General features: G+C 33.4%; 1 long non-coding RNA gene across 1 annotated transcript; it reads right to left on the bottom strand.

Moving 5' to 3' along the window:
• Nucleotides 1–1198: 1198 nt before the first annotated feature.
• LOC311445401 lies at nucleotides 1199–10008 on the bottom strand. The gene is made up of 2 exons (XR_014698384.1): nucleotides 3435–10008; nucleotides 1199–3349 (listed from the first exon to the last, which is right to left on the bottom strand). It is a non-coding gene; the product is annotated as an uncharacterized lncRNA (long non-coding RNA).
• Nucleotides 10009–17599: the final 7591 nt, after the last annotated feature.

Raw genomic sequence — 17599 nt, 5'->3', positions numbered from 1 at the left:
ATTTTTTTGTGCAGGGTATTTGATCTTGTGTCTATGGTTTCACACATTCACTTACACCAATTAAAATGTACACAATTTTTCCTCATCCTTTATGTAAAGGAAAACAAAGCCTAAAATTTTACTTTACAAAAATGATTTAGCATTGCAATCTTCTGAAGGTATTAAATTAAAGTACTTTTATTCTATTTATAGGTGAGGAAGGGTGATATTTGTTTTGGAGTGTTGTATATAAATACTTTGGATGTTGTGAAAATTAAGGGTCTGATTCCTAAAACATGCACTGTTTATGCAGGATACACGTACATTCAGTTTAGGAAAAAATAGTATCATTCATTTTAGCCCTCTTTTAAATATCAAAAAGTTGCAAATATGTTGGACTAACAGATGTTTTAAACACACTTTGAAGTGCCAATAACAAAAGAAGAACAATAGTAAAAACTAGCAGATGTTACTGCTTTTGAGAAAGCAGTTTCTTAAGAATAGTGTTCAATACAATTATCTTAATTCCTTTAATTCCTTTCTTTTTTTTTTTTTTTTTTTTTTTTTCCAAAAAATATTGATAGTGCTTGCCTCTGTTTTGCAGGGTTATCATCATGATATTCCACTATGATTTTCCACAGTAGTGCTGATCTTTTTCATTATCTCAGCAGTTTTGGGGAAGAGACATCATAAATCTACTGGCAACATGGTACAGAAATAAATGTCTTCTTTTTACCTAATTATGTGCAGGAAAATTAAACACCTCCTATGTGTTCTGTAGGTACACTAACAAGAAAATAGTTGCATTTCAGAGTTTTGGGAGAAAATAAGGGTTACATGTTCGGATTTGAGCAATGAACTGTGTAAAGGAAAATGATTTAATCTCAGTAAAATTCCAGTTCCTTTGCCAACCCTCAGTTCCAGAGAACAAATAAACACCTCTTTCCAGGATGTAGTCCTGCCAACACCCCATGAGGTAAAAGCATTTCTCTCGTTTTGGCTATATGGGCATAATGGGTGAATTCTAGGATCCAGTCTGTGAAGGCCCTACATGCCCAGAATCAGAAAGAGAGGAAGAGTTTCATAAGCACTAAGCTTTCATAGAGTTAGGAATATCAGCTATAAAGGTTGGATTGCAAAAGATGAACCGAAACTTCAGCTAAAGAGTAGTCATCAGGAACATTACTCTGTTCTTTCTATTCTTGACAGCAAGTGGTAGAAAGGCAGAGATTATTTGAAAGGATTTGAAGCCTTTCTTGAGTACTTGAATGAGCCAAAATAACTGAGGTGCTCATTATCTCTTTGGGAAAAAAAAAATACAAAAAAAAAAAAAAAAAAAAAACAGGGTAGAAGACAGCATCATCTTTTGATTTAAGCCTGTTAAAAGATGCTGTTGGGTAAATAAGAGACTCAGAAGAAAGATGATAAAAAAGGGCAAAAAGGCTCTTAGGAAACATGCAGGCATCTAATCTGTTCTGTGCAGGATTGCAGAATACACATGGCATAGGAAATAAGGGAAAAACAAGCTTCTTTGAGCCATAGACACACCTGACCATGAGTAACAAAAATGATGTTCCTGTCTCAAAGGAAATCAAAATTTATATAAACACAACCCTCTGCAGAGCTCTTGCTCTTTTATTACCAGTAAATTATGTTAGGAATGAAAGAGCTGCTTCACCACCACTCACCAATGTACAATTTTTAATCATACAATAAGGTAAAATGATGTAGCAAGTAACTGAAACAATATAAAACGTGAACTGACTCAAGCGAAACATTTCTTTACACCTCTTTCATTATTTTTCCTCTTAAAACTGGCAACAAAACAAAAAATCAGAATACACTTGATACAGAGGCCCTGAGCAACCTGATCTAGTGGGGGCATCCCTGCCTATGGCAGGGGGTTGGAATTACATGATCTTTGAAGTCTCTTCCAACCCGAGCCATTCTATGATTCTATGAGTATTATGGAATTCTGAATCCGTAGTGGGATGAAGAAGATTGGAACCATATCTATGCAAAAACTGCCTGGAATTAAAAAACTATGTCTTCCAAGTAACAGCTTATAAAGAGGCAATTGCTTTGAATATGTAGGTCTTATTTCTAAAAGTAATAACAAATAGCCTTGCATCAATTCTATATTAAGCAGCAGTCTCAAAATGAGTATAACTTGCTTACAACCCGCTGAATATCATTCGTACTAGCACTAATTTTTACTGCATATCATTTCTTTATAATTCTGCTTTCAGAATGAGACCTGGGTATACGCTGTCTCTCTAAACCCTCCTAGTTACCTCAGCCTCCAGTGTGCACCACTGCAGGGTCTAGATTAAGAGATGCCTCTGCCCTACAATCAAGAAATGTGCTCTCAAATTTGAAGATGTACCACATGCATGTTAGGCAGTACAGAGTCAGTAGTCTCTGTCAGTCAATGCAAGCAAATCCTGAGTTGGTCTTAACCTCCTTTATACTTCAGCCTCTTCAAACCTCTGCCATAGTGTCACTGAGTTAAATTATCATCTTAATTTTATCTGATCAATCAAGTAATGCCAAAATCTTAAAATTTGTAGGAAAGGAGGTTGAACCTACATCAATCATATTTTTCCTTTTTAACATCAAGGTTAAATTTCAAATACTTCAGAGTACATATCCAGGTACTTTTATCTCTTTATTTTTTGGGGGGAGCATACTTCTCTAGTAGCTGGAGGGTTCTTCTGCATTGCCCTTTCCAGCTCCAGAGAAAGACTTTTCACCAATAATTCTCAGTACTTGTTCAAGAACAAACGTTCACCCTTGCCACTTCTCACCATTCAACTGTGCTTGCAATTGTTGCCAGTTCTGTATCTCCCTCAAGTTCACAAAAGTATTTTTTTTATAAGAAATGTTGTAGCATAAGTAGTTAGACTGCAATGCTTTTATTTCAGGAGTGTGATTTGTGAACTGCTTTGGAAAAAGTTATCTTCAAATAGATTTTTTTGTTTGTTTGTTTTTATTTACTTTCTTCTTATGAGAATAAATTCAATGTTACTTGGTGCTGAAGTTGATGACAGCAATTTCACTAACTTCATGAATTAAAATTCACATTAATTTAATTTTATTTTTTTTCATGCCAGCATCCAATGTACTTAAAAAAAAAAAAAAAAAGCAACAAAAAACAAAACAAAACAAAAACTTGACAGTGTGTATATAATTGTTTGAAACTTCTCCCAGAGAACTCTGTAGAGTCACAAGCTGTGCTGGCAAATGAGGAGTTTCAAATGTACAACTTTTGTACAACTGCTCATAAAGATTCCATGAAGCAACAATGCATCTTATACTCACTTAAGAAGTAGGATTAATCTTACTTAGTTTTACCCATGTAGAAATCATACTGATTTTATTTCCCATTAGAAATGCATACCTAATTGCAATTTTTATAATTTCATTTCCACTCTCATTGCTCTTGAAGGTTCTGCCCACCCCCAATTTTCCATTCTGATGTGACACAAAGATCTTGTACCTGGCATGTAGTGACTTCTGTTAAATGCTTTCTTTTCATTGTCTTTCCTCAATTGCCTAAGTAATGTTTTTCACTTGCTGCTTTCAAGTCTGTGTGGTTGTGGGGTGGTATTATTCAGATATTTGGAAGCTACAGATACAACATAGCTAAATTGGGTGCTGCCATCAGGATTTCATTAAACAAAGCAAATTACTTTTTTTTTTTTTTTTTAGATGAACTTGCTGTAATTGATACTGACAATTTTGCCTAAAAAATGGCAATTTTTGTTAGTTTCTCTATAGATTACTATTTTTCTATTCACACTGAGGAATATAAAGGGAATTTTTAAAAATACTTATTGTTATCAGAGATGACATCAATTTTAACAAGGCTCTCTGGATTTTTTGGGGGAGTGGGTACTTTTCTGATATTTGTGCATATATACTTTAAAAGCATTTGCATGTATAGACACCTTTTAAATCACAATTTGCAGAAGTATTGCTATATAATTTCAACATAAATTGCATGTTATTATTTTGCAATCATTTTTTTCTCTGTCATCTACCTCTCAATTACAGTTTGGCGACTTGCATGACCCTGGAAGAATACAGCTAACAAAAGCATAGTGGTAAAACATACAGAATATTATAAAGTCTCCCCAATATTTTTGGCTTACAGTTATATTCTATTATATTCTAAGGCAGTGCGTTAACCAAATGACCAAATTCTTTAAATCAATTGGAATAGGTTTTAGTAAGTATGAAGACTTAAGCCATACTGGTATAGTTTTTACAGTAATGAACTGGTGTAAAAAGTGTCATTAAAAGAAAAAAAAATGAAGTGTAAAAAGTATCATTTAAGTATCCAAAGCCCTTTCTGTGAGATGATGTTGCCTTTTTTTTTTCTTTTTCCCCAATTTCTGAATTAATGGAATCAACTAAATGGAAACATTACATGATTAATACCTGCACACATTTCTAAAAAGTATTACAGAATATTTCACATTCTTCGTCACCCCTAAAAATAAATAAATAAAATTATTTGATTTGGAATTCATACAGAATTTTAACTTTCTTTCCCTTTGTGGGGTAGTTGGGGAAGATGATCACAAAATATTGCACTGGGGCCAAGGAAAAATGATTGTTGTTCATATCATCTTTACAAAACCAGAGATGATTGTTTCTTCAAAGATACTCTTTTTAGTCTGCAAACCATTCTTGCCTTCTAGGACCTAGTACAGAGTCCACTGAAGCCAATATAAACAAACTATCAAAGTGAAAGAACTTTATGAAACATTGGAAATGATCTGGCTTCAGTGGAGGCTTCAGCCTTATTTTCTCCATATCAAATCTCAGGAATGTCAGATATAAAACAGCAAATGCAAGATTTGTTGCAACTGGCAAATTTAGCTATCCCTGCATAATATTCCTAATGACTCAGTCCCTAAGTTAACGCACAATATGTATTGTTTTAATAGTCTGTAAATAAACAAAAACAAAACAAAAAACATTCTGAATGTAGATTATAAATATAGGGGATATATTTGAATATATATCGGATCTAATCTGTTCAGCCCCTAAGGAAATTATCTATTTCCTTCCAATCAAGCCTTCCTTCAACAGTTGTTGTTTTTGTTTTTTTTTTTTTTTTCTTCCCTTTTTTTGCCCCCCATTCTTCTTTCCAGAGCAAGTAGTTTGTGTCTTTTGGAATGTACATATTAATAAATATATATGGGAATATAGACACACACATGTGTATGTGTGTATATATGTATTCCCCTATATATACAACTCTAATTTATATATATTATATATATTTGTGTGTATATAAAATATATATAATGTTTTAGAGTAAGTTGCATACTGTGCCTGATAAATGTATTTGTAAACAGATAAAAGACTGCAGCAAATGACAGAAAATTTTAAATGTTTTCTACAAGAGTATATTTTATTATTTCTCAGTTTCTGGTGGTTTCATTTATATTAGAAATTCATTCAGAAAACTGAAATATTCCATAACACTGATATTTCAATAATTCACCTGGCTTAAAATAATCAAGAATTATCATTGTTGTTAGACAGCAGAAATCCTCCATTGTAGAGAGGTTGGTTGGTTGGTTTTGCTGTGGAAGTATTATCTACTTGATCTCTGAATAGACTGTAAAATATAGACTGATTTTTCTTCTACTGTAGTATGTAGGACAAGATCATATGAAAAATTGATGGACATGATACTCTTGTAAAAACTATGGAAAATGAGGATACTGAAGGCCCTGCAAACAATACTCCCATAAAATTATTATGGGAAACTCTCCAGAACACGAGGCTATAAAAAAATGACAATTTTTTGTATCTTTTCCACATTTTGTTTTTATTTTGTCTGCAAATAGGCAAGTCAGTGAAATGTCTACATTTGTCTCTGACTCTTAAAACATTCTACCTTAAGGCTTTTTTTGAGAAAATTTTCAGAGTGGTACATAAAGCACTTAAATGAATACCCTTCCTTAAGTGTGACATAGGTGTATTTTCCGCTTACCACTTACCTGGAAAGTTCACCGTGTCTACAGTCTACCAATAGAACTTGGTATTGCTATGCAATAATTCAACATGCAGTAGCCATTGTTGTTGACTAACAATTTTTTTTCTTCCTTTTTTGTATTTTGCAATACTGTATGGTTTTTACTTGAATATATTGGCTAGGCTTTTATTTTTGTTTTGTTTTGACAATCATTTATTAGCTAGAGGTGCTATTTATGTTCCAAAGACATCTGGGTGGATGATAACATTCTCTTTCTACATGCCAAATGCATTTTTGATCTGACAAAATTCATTGTTCATAATGTATATTAACCCTGTAAAATGCTTATGCACTGCATTAAATTGTACTTAAATGCATTCTTGCTCATAAACCTTTATTCCAGGCCTGTACTAGTGTCTAATGTCCAGTTTGTCCATATATATTTATGGAAAAGTACAAGGAAAAAATGTGTATGATAAGAATTAAAAAAAAAAAAAAAAAAAAAAAAAAGAGAGAAATTAAAATAAAATTTCCATGTAAAGTTTCTGAGAAGATGTAAGACCTTTTTTTTTTTTTTTTTTTTTAATTATTTAATTCTTTAGTAGTAATTTTTTTGCAGTTTTAAAATGTGCAGATATTCATAGAGTCACTATTCAGATTTAGCTAAGATCTCAAAATCACTTACACTTGCATACAAAAACAGAACTAAAAATTTTCCTGTATAGGAAGGATGCTACCAGCCCTTTGCTGTCCCTACCTCCTCTGTAATTACAACTGAATCTTGTACATTACTCAAAAAATGTCTGGACACCCACTAGTCTGGTTGGGATGTTTTTCTATATTCCATGTACATGCAATATCATTAATGTATCACTGACAGTCATTTTCATATAGAAGAGGAATTTGTCCTTGAATTCAGAGGAATTTGGCTTGAAATGCTGGATATAGAAAACTCTATTCCTTCTCATCTCTCTAAGTGTTTAAGGTCTTATGTATTTGTCTATTGGCTTAACGTTATGGTTGCTTGCCCCAGTTAAATTAGTGTCTATTTATAGAATGTGATTGGGTATTTAAAATTAGAGATATTGATTAATATCCTTTACATACAGTTTATGAACCTTCTACACGGAAGAAAAATAAGCTAGTAGCAAACAAATGTGCCAAATTTTTAAAGAAAGTTGAATTACTGAATACAAAATAAATAAATAAATAAATAATATGAAAGCAAATGGCCTTTATTTTTAGATTTCTAATAACTGCAAAACAAATTTTAAAATAATGTTATCAATAATTCTCTTGATATGGAAATGTTGATTCAGCTAAACTATATTTAGATCTTGTTTAGATTCTAGCCTCTTATAATATTTACATATTTCAATATGTGTAATATTCATAAATAATCAATTTTGAGACATAGACCAAACAAAGACTAAAAGTAAAATTGAAGATACAGAGTGGTAAAAGAAATGGCAGAATGAATGTAGTCCAATACTGCTCTTTCCCATTTGTTTTCCATGTCAATATAATATTTAAGCTTGATCAAAGACATTGTTGCTATCACTTCTATGGCTGAACCTATGTTGCCTCAAGGAATCCAGGTGCTTGACTAAAATATATTTCTGATTAATAGACAATGACCAATAGACACTTAACCAAATGTACTTGTTTCTGAGCCTTTGTATTTTGATAGTTCAGTGGCAAGATAGATGGAGACCTCAGTCTGTATTTTTTTTTCTTTATCATCTGTTTAGAGCTTTAATATGTAAATTGACCTGGAGGGTAACCAAGTAGTTTCTCCTCTTTCATGTACTCTTCTCCTCCTGACTTTTCCACACTAGCCATGCTGAAACAAATACCCATCAAGTAAAGTGATACATTTTAGCTGCTAGACATTGATTTTATTTAAAAAGAAAATCAAAGCTAAACAAAATGAAGCAGCAACAGCAACAAAAGCACAAACACCTAAATAAAAACTGTAAGAAAAAATGTTGTTGTTTTTCCAACATCTTGGAAAATTAAGAAGTGTCATACCATATGTGATAAAAATCTCTCAGAAAATTCTTGGGAATGGCAATGTCTCCATAAAGGAAAAAAAAAAAAAAAAAAAAAAGCATGACTGGAGGACATATTGTTCAGCTTTCATAAAAGCCATTCTAATACACTGCAATATATTTATATTATAATAAAGATGCTATTGCTTTGATTTTTTCAATTTTAATTTGAATACTTTCAAGTGGTATTATCATCCCCATCTTGGTACGGTATGGCTCCCTTCGAGAGGAGCCATGAGGATCATCAAGTTCAACTTCTGGTTCTGCACAGTGTCATTTGGACACTCTTTATGTCCTTTGGCTCCCAAAACTGCACACAGTACTCAAGGTGAGGTCACACCAGTTTAGAGCTGAGTGGGACAATCCCTTCTCTTGACTGGCTAGCAGTGTCGTGCTTCAGGATATAGTTGTTTTTTTCAGCCACCACAGCATATTGTTGACTTATATTCAACAGAATCTATCAGTATTTTGCAAGGCTTTGTTTTCTTACAAAATATATGAAGTTTCTTTCTTTCAATGTCTGTTTTTTTTTTTTTATTATTATTTCTTTTTTTCTTTTTTTTTTCTTTTTTAATCTGAATGTAATTATATATATATGTATGTATATAATTTCCTCCCTGTAAATTGTTCAATTATAGAAAATCAAGCAATAGCTGGGAGTCCATTTTCTGTATAAAACTGTTGCCAATTTACTGTGATACTAGAAAAGTTTGGTGCCTTCTGTACCAACAATACATACTCCCAGTCAGGTCTTATGGCTATTAAAATAAGTTTAAACCAAACAGTAAAAGAAATAATTAACTTTTATGTGCTCATACTTTGCACAAAACAAACATTTTCAGAAACGGTCCTTTTAAACCCTAAAGCCATAGCTAGGCATCAAAAGAAATGGCAAAATTTTTAGTGTCATACATATATCTTTTTTTACTGACAAAAAGTTTATTTTGGAGGAACAGTGATTCATTTTGCCAACCATCATAATATACTTTGATTAATAACTGCAATTCCATTTTGGTCTGAATGATAAATGAGTAGCATTTAGGCAGTGCAATTATTCAGTTCAATCACTGAACTGAATAATTGAGAAAAAAATGATTTAGGTTGAACTTTTTTTTTTTATTTTTCCCGGAAAAAGTGTTTCTTTGCCTTAATTACAAAACACATGTTCTCAATGACTTTTTGGACCTTTTGAATGGAAATAAAGGAAGATTTGGATACTATTTATGAAACAACAGGTTTCATTCATGATCATATTATTCATTCATACAGACAGATTCAGTTCTTCTGCCTGTACATTCTGTGAAGGTACTCATGATTCCCTCTTCCAAAAAAAATTGAGGATTAGTGAGTGAATTGCTGTTCTCTGCTCTACGTAATTTTTACTGCCACTGTGACTGGTAATCTTTTCTTCCATTTCACATGGATGGACTCTAGCACCTGGATTATAAGTCTTTCAACAGTGAATATTTTATGCAAAGTGAAACAGCACCAGTGAAAGAACTTTCTGTTACTCTAGACCCAGAAAAATCCTATGGAATTGTGTTTGGGTAATATTGTAGGAAATGCATTGTTTTAGAAAGATACACTATGCATCACTTCTGAAAGATGAAAAAAAATAGATTGTATTGATGATCTCTTTCTTTTACCTGGTTGATGTACACTGCAAACAAAAGTTTTAATTTTTGGATATTAATAAAATTCACAGTCAGACATTTTGTATTTACATGGACACTAGATTTTTTGTATCAAACTCAGAACTTGAGTTGATTGAAAATGACTACCTCACACAACTAGATATTTCTCTTCCCATCCTCAGATCTAGATCTGTATATAAAAAGTATGCAAAAAGAAAATGTGAAATACTGCCTAAATGATCTCAAATGCCTAAATGATCTCACTAAATGATCTCAATTCAGGGATCAAGTGAAAAGATACTAAAAACTCATTCCTAAACTCTGCTTTAACAAAAGCAGCAGCAGCAACCTGGAGATTCAGTGCAGCTGGTAGAGGGTTGCAAGTGGGCTTTTGACAGAAGTTTATAGTCACAGGCTTTCAAAAGTGTGACATGCTTAATAGCCTTCAAGAATTTGAAATTAACACAAGTTTGCAGCCAGCAGACTGCTTGAAGTTCTGCATGTGTTGAAGGGCATCATCAACAAGCATGAAACACCTTGGAACTATTTACAACTCCATTTTGTATATCAGTTAATAACTTATTCCCACATCTGTGTCATCAGTCTTAGCAATGAGTTTTCTGTTTACCAAAGGAAGTCACTGAGAGGCCTCCATGATAATGTTTCTCTCACTTTCCTCCAAGTGCAGATCAGACAGCTACCTGGAGAGCCTGAGGTGAAAATAGCTTGCCGCTTGTCTCTCTCTTTTTTTTTTTTTTTTTTCTTTTTTCTTTTTTTTCCCCCCACTTTCTCCAGCTTATAGCTAAGCATCCACAATACAAAAAATACAAAATAACTAACCAATGCCTTACATCAGGTCTGCAAGTTGCTCAGTTCAGTGGCTCAGCTCATTGAAAGTTATGTTAGTGAAAGTTATGTGTTTTAAACACAGTCCAAATTCTTCCTCTATTTGCCCCAAACCATCTCAAAGGACAAACACAAAGTTTATAGGTTAAACAGTTTGAGGCGTGGTGGTGGTGGTGAGAGGGTTCTCTCTCTGTTAGTCATGAAATTCAGTGTGCATGAATATATTCCACCAGAAGAAACATCAGGTTTTTAAATATGGGGAATTCTCTTTTTTGCCAAAGACCTTAAGTTCTTCACTTGGAAGGAATCAAAAAGCTTTCTGAATAGATTTTTTCACTTCACGCAACCTGTCCTTAAGATAATTTCATCTCTGCCAAGAAATTTTCAGTCACTGTATGGAAGAATACATTTGGGAATAATTCTTTTGACCAATCACATGTGGCTGTGAAAATCATTAGCTATCCCATGATGGGTGGGTGAAAGGAATATGAAAAAAATGACCGAATTTAAGAAGAATCAGAATTTGCACACCCAGGAGTCTTTCCTCCACTCCTATATCATTTCTCTCGAAAGTCCATACACGCTTTCTGGAAAAACTTGTATATTTAGAAAGTTTATCTTTAAAATAGAACCACAGAATAAATAAAATGAAGATTAAAATATAAGATAACTGGAAGTTGATTTGTATCTGTCCAGTGGATTATTTTAGGAAGTTTCCTAGTGTCCTAGTGATTTTCTGGACTATTATCCTACATTTCTAAGCATACAAGAAATGATGTCTAAAGACCTCTGGGGGGGGGGGGGGGGGGCGAGAGAGAGAGAGAGAGAGAGACCTATGAATTCAAGGTGTAATATCAGTGATTACTGATATTTTTATGTTCTCAAAACACATACTGTTTTCTTTGTCACCTTTGTAGCAGCTGAAGAACCACTTTCCGTGCTACAGAATTGCAGACAATATGTTCTCAGCATGAGGCTGCTAACATCCTTGAAGAAAGAATACCAGAACAGCTACTCACTTTCTAACACCTCTAAGCTAGGAATAACTTCATAGTTCAGAACACTCACAGTCACATATTAAATTAAAGACAACTGTTTCTCTGCTCAGTTTGTTATTTCTGTCAGGCTTATTATCATAGGAGACAAAACTGAAAATGTAAGCCAAGTACCTGAGAAACAATATCTAGTCTGCATGAAAACATAACTTACCTTGCTTACAGTCACCCCTTTTTCCTTTTTTTTTTTTTTTTTTTTTTTTTTTACTATGAAAACACGCATCTGCTGGTTGCCCGTAAATTGTATTGACTGGATAACACTATACAGCCTTGCATAGCTTAGAGGATGTGGAGCAAGGGAATGTTCATACAGCTGCCTATTCCCTTGAACATTCAAAGCTGCTGTGATGAGACACAGCTTCTTTTTGTTACCAACAGTTGAAGATAAGATCAAATGTTGCAAGGCTGGTATAAAGTTTTCTTTTCCCACTACATCTTTCCCCCCATTTCACAAATTAAAGTATTGTATCTCAGAATTCCCAGTCAGGGTCAGAAGGGGTAAGACTCACCTTTCCCAGTGACATGTCAATAGCATCTACCATGAAACATAGTAGCTGGGTTAGCTCTTCTCTCACTGTTTCCTTTCACAGAGGCTTTCCCAATCCACCTCTGTGTCTCAAAGTGCAATCCACCTGAAAATATACATAAGAGTTGCTGAATAGGAATAATTTCACAGCAATACAGTTTTGGTGCTGCATGACGGGTTGTGACGTGTGCATGTTGTAGCAATTGGGATTTTCATGGCAGACTTTTAGAGACTTATGTTAAAACAGAAAAAATTAAAACAAACACCACAACACAAACAAACAAACAAACAAAAAACAGAAGCCCTTTCACTTACGCAATGTTAAAGGTGAAGAAACGGATCACTTACTATACTAAGAGATCTTTCACTTCATCTCTGTATGTCCTTATGCCTGGCTACATCACCAAATAAATTTATCTCTAAAGCTGTTTCTACCCATCTGAAAGCAAAAATTTCCTGTACAAAGGTGAGAAACTTTGAAGAAGGTGTGTGTGGGGAGTCCTTTCAGGCAGCAATGGATTGATGAACAGCCCTTCAAAACAGAGTCTGACTCTTCATTCATAAGGCTATAAGAGAGGAAGAGAGAATGAGGAGGTCTTCTGTTGTCACATTCTGCTACTGCTTCAGTTTTACCAACTTACATATGTCTATGAGACTGTCATAGATGAATTGCCTGTTGGGACTCTACAATAACAATACAGCATCTTCTCAGGAAAAGGAAATAAGCTGTTCTCCAAAGCCTTAATTTCAACAGTGCAAAGGCAAGGAAACAACAGATGCAAACCACAAAGGTAAGATATGTTTGGTTGTTAGTTATGGTCTGATATATGAAGTTCAAAGTGTAGTGGTGTCTTCAGTTAACAAGTGGGTTTATGAAACCCACTGTAAACTGATGAAAATCACATTCACTGCCTTCAGTTGCATTACATGAAAGCCCAACCCTCAGCTGCAATGTCGAGTTTCTATCTGCTGATTTGTAATTTTGTATGCTACTAATTTTGATGTAATTTTGAATGCTACTCTTTATTTAAATACTACTTCTTTTACATTACAAAACAGCTGAAACAAACCTCTAGGAAGCTAGTTGAAGCACTTTAACAGTTGTGTTTTAGGATAGGACATGTCCATTCTGATACACATTCTAACTTAACACTGGATTTACAACTGAATTTCTAAATACCTATGAAGACCCAGGGGGGAAAGAGAGAGAGAGGTAATACATGTATATATACACACATATTTCAATTACATATGTCTGTAAACAGAAAGAAACACATATACATTTATAAAAGGTGTTTTATCACATTTATTTACACATTTTACTTGGTATTCAATATCTTGTAAATATTCTCCCCTTCCTCTCCCTTGCACCCCCCTCCAAAAAAAAAAAAAAAAAAAAAAAAAAAAAGACAACTCATTTGCTTAATTTGCATTTTACATTTAATGAAAATTGGTATATAGAAAAGATCAGGCAAGTTTTCTGTCAGTGTTAAAAATCCCAATCAAGTAAATTAAAAATTCCATTGTTTAATACAGCTTTTATATCACTTCACTTTCATTTTCTCTAGCAAGTATGTGTAAAGGTCCATAGGAATCCACTGTACTGAGTATATACTTCCTGCAGAACTCTCTAGGTAACTTTCAGCTGAATTTCCATTTGATTCATTTCAATTTTAAAATATTAATTATTAAAAATAAAACGTTTCATATTTCAACTTTTAAAGCTTTCCTGCTCACAGGGAACAATCCTCATTTCATTCAGGCAGTTTTTCTATATACATAATTAACTGTCTATTTTATATTTCAGCTCCTTATGCTCTTCTGTTAGGAAGATTATATTAAAAAAAAAAAAAAAAGCCAGGGGGGTATATTTGAAAGTATAACAAATTTAGTCTGCTTGCACTGATCATTAAATGAGATCTATCCTTATAATCTGAGTTATCAGGTGAATCTTCTCAGAAGATTAAAAGAATGTCCCTAAAACATCCTGGTAATCGTAGTTGTGTAAAGTCAAAAAGCATACTTGCTGCTCTGTTCATGAAATCCGTACTTTAACAAAAGAAATGAAAGGCATCCTTGGACTTCTCAGACTTCAAGACTCTTAAGCTTTGAATTGAAATGAAGTGAATAAAAAGTTAGGTTTAAGCCTAAAAAGAGTGTTTCAAGTCTTCCTGTAAGATATCTAGACTCTACATCTTTTAAAATAATTTGACAAGGCACACCCAAGTACAAGATGTACCCACTCCAAAACAATCATATTTAAATCTCATCAAAGACTATGTTAATGTGCTGGAACAACACTTTATGCAGTCATCTGAGAATTTTAAAGTTTATGCCCATCTACAAATTTCTGACCTTTCAGCATGTTTCTGTTCACCTGATCTCCCAGCGTGCTGCACAGCGCATTGCAGTGAAAACCTGTGCTAAGTCAGTGATCCTCCATCTCTGATTCTTTTATTCCAGTAGCGTTATGGAGAATATTTCCATCATAGCTATCTTGTAACAAGTTTCCTTGAGCCTCAGTAGCATACACTTTTCCACAAAAATGTTTGGATTATTCCTTCTACATAGTTGTATGCAAGGGAAAAATAATTTTTTGGCAGAATAAAGGAAATAGCTTTAAAAATAAAAGTACACTCTTAGAATTAAATGAGATTTGACTAGTATAGAAAAGAGATATGTCATCTGATATTTGTTCATTTGAAAATCTCACTATGTAAGTCATATATCATCTAAAGCATTTCAAGCCTGGTGCTAAGAGATGTGAATTTGTCATAAATAATATTTCAGGGAAAAACAAGAGGATTTGATGTGTCACAAGTTTAAATTGTAAAACTGATTGAAAACAGACAAAAGCAGAAGCATGTGTTACAGAAAAAATAGATTTAGATAAAATCATATCCTTAACACTTGATTAAGTAATGCTGTCTTTAAGACTGTTGTCTGATGTGAATTAGAACAATTACATTAGTTTTAAAGAGCACAAAGACAGTATATTTCTTTTTTAAAAATAAGTTTTGTTTGTCTGTTTCCTACACAATAATTGCACTCAATAAGGAAACAAAGAGAAGAGCAGTTCTATCTAGAATCAATGGGGTTTGATGAAGGTATATTTTTAGTCATGGTACAAGGCAATCCAAGCAAACAAACAAACAAACAAAAAAAAAAAAAAAAAACACAAGAAAAACATGAAAATACAAAAAAAAAAAAATAAACAACAACAACAAAACCCAGGAGCTCTTGCTCTCCATGAGAGCAAATACAGCGTTTTCAGTAGAAATACACTAGCTACATGATAAATCTGACTGTGTACTCACAATAAACCTAATATTTTTAATGTATGTCTTGTGCTATTGAACTAGTTTCGTACTATTGGAAAATAACCACTATTATTCTCTGAACTGCTCTGTTCAGAGAGTTCTCTCTCTGAACTGCTAGTATTTGATACTTAATTCTTTTCACACATAAGCCACTTTTCTCCTTCTGGTCATTAATCCTATTAATAAAGGGGATTTTTGCTGTCCTCATATCTCTAAGTGAGGTGAGATTAATTACGTGTAGAGACATCTGTCTCATCTGCAAACTGAGTGTCCATTCTTCCTCTTCCTCTCCCTCTTCCTCTCCTTCTTCCACACTCATTCTATCTTTGTAAAGTTTCATTTTTCTTCACTGTTCAGATTCCACTGAAAAAAATATACCAGAAACTCAACATCATCAACAACAACAATAAACAAACACCTCACCAAAGTGAAAAAATCCTGGAAGAAAATAACTATTTTCAAATAAAAAGAGCTATTTTCAGATAAAAAGAGCTATTTTCAAATTAAAAAGTAAAACTTTTTTTTTTTTTTTTTAATTAGACCAGTCTGTTTCAAAGCTATTTTCACTCTCACTGTCATCAAGGATTTCTCAGTACAGTGATCACCAGGACCAGAAGAGTCTGGTCTGGGTGCCTTTTCCCCTACAACAGTAGTGGAAAACAGAGGAAATGATGCAAGAGCCTTCACATAGGTTCTGTATATTTTGAAAATTATCATGTTTTATCTCTTAGTTATTTTCTTGGCTTGTACTATTTCAATATGAAAATTCAGATGCCTGAGAGTATGTTATGATATGCTATGCTGACTTATTCTTCTCGAAATATTAAAGTGCAAACCTTACATTTTCTTTGAAAGTTTACTATTCCCCACAACTTTACTGGTGAAGTTACCTTATTACCTTATTACAAATAATTCTAAAATCCAAGACAAGACAGGAATAACAGTACTGAAGAACAATGACTACTCCATTTGATTCTATACATATAAATTAAAAACATTCCAAAAAAAAAATCAAGCTAGGATTCATTCATCACCTTTATGTAATAAGAGAAAAATACAAACATTTTCTGTCAATTATGTTGGTCCAGTCTAAATTAAACATGCTGTTTACAAAGAAAATTGCTGTTCACAGTGTCAGATAGAATGATCACATTTAGGAGCATTTAGGCCTGGACTGACACACCAGTTCACTGACTCAGCTTTGATTTTTAAGCTCAGCAACAGAAGATAAAAATGGTATGTCAGTCCATGTATGCCAGGTAGGCTAGGAAAGTTTATCAAGTTCCTAACACACACACATATATATATGTAATGAAAGTACTTGCAATTGACAATTGACATTGATAATCGAGACAAAGCCATTAGCACAGGTATCCAAGGGTCACCAAATGAGAACTGCTACACCCTTTGTGTTTTGAAACTAGTCTGCCTAACTGTCTCATCAAATCACACGTTAAAGATGTACTTTTTTTTTTTGTGTGTGTGTGTGTGTGTGTGTGTGTGTGTGATAAAAGATGTGTAATTACTAAGTGTGAGGCTGGGTCAGCCTTGGTAGGAAAGACAAAGGAAAACAAAACTGGTTGGCGCCATATGTACTCTCTTTGTCACTAAAGAAATGACTGAAATCTGTGTGACTATTCAATCTTTTCCAGTTTGTAGATATTATATATTGCCTTCTCTCCCAGTCATTGCTATGATTGCCTATCTCTTTTTTCTGTCTTTATTTTTGGACTTCATCTTCCCACCCCTGCAAGGATGTGCTGCTCTTTACTATAATGTCTCAGAGGTGGAAGGAGGATAATGGTAATTATTTTTTCCTCCTGATTATCAATAAAAAATATTAACTGAACCAGGAATATTAAAACAAACAAACAAACAAAAAACACTAAAATAATACAGGAGTCAAATACTATGTCTTTGAATCAGTCTCAAACTTAAGAACTTTTTTTTTTTTTTTTTCAGGGTTTGTTTGTTTGTTTGTTTGTCTGTTTGATTCATTGTTTTTGTTTTCCTAGTAAATCATTTTCTTCTCAGTTTATTCCTATGGAACTTCTACCACAGAGTTCTCAGCATTCAGTCAAACTCCTGTAGGGTTTGGAGACTCTGGATTTTGTTTTTCTTTTTCTTGTGCAAGGAAAATAAAATGAATGCAGGATAACTGCGTCATAATTTTAGTGGAAACAAAGTATCCCA

The sequence above is a fragment of the Aythya ferina genome (assembly GCF_964211825.1).
Source record: "Aythya ferina genome assembly, chromosome: 1".
Taxonomy (NCBI): Eukaryota; Metazoa; Chordata; class Aves; order Anseriformes; family Anatidae; genus Aythya; species Aythya ferina.
This window is presented reverse-complemented; position numbering and strand designations above follow the sequence as displayed.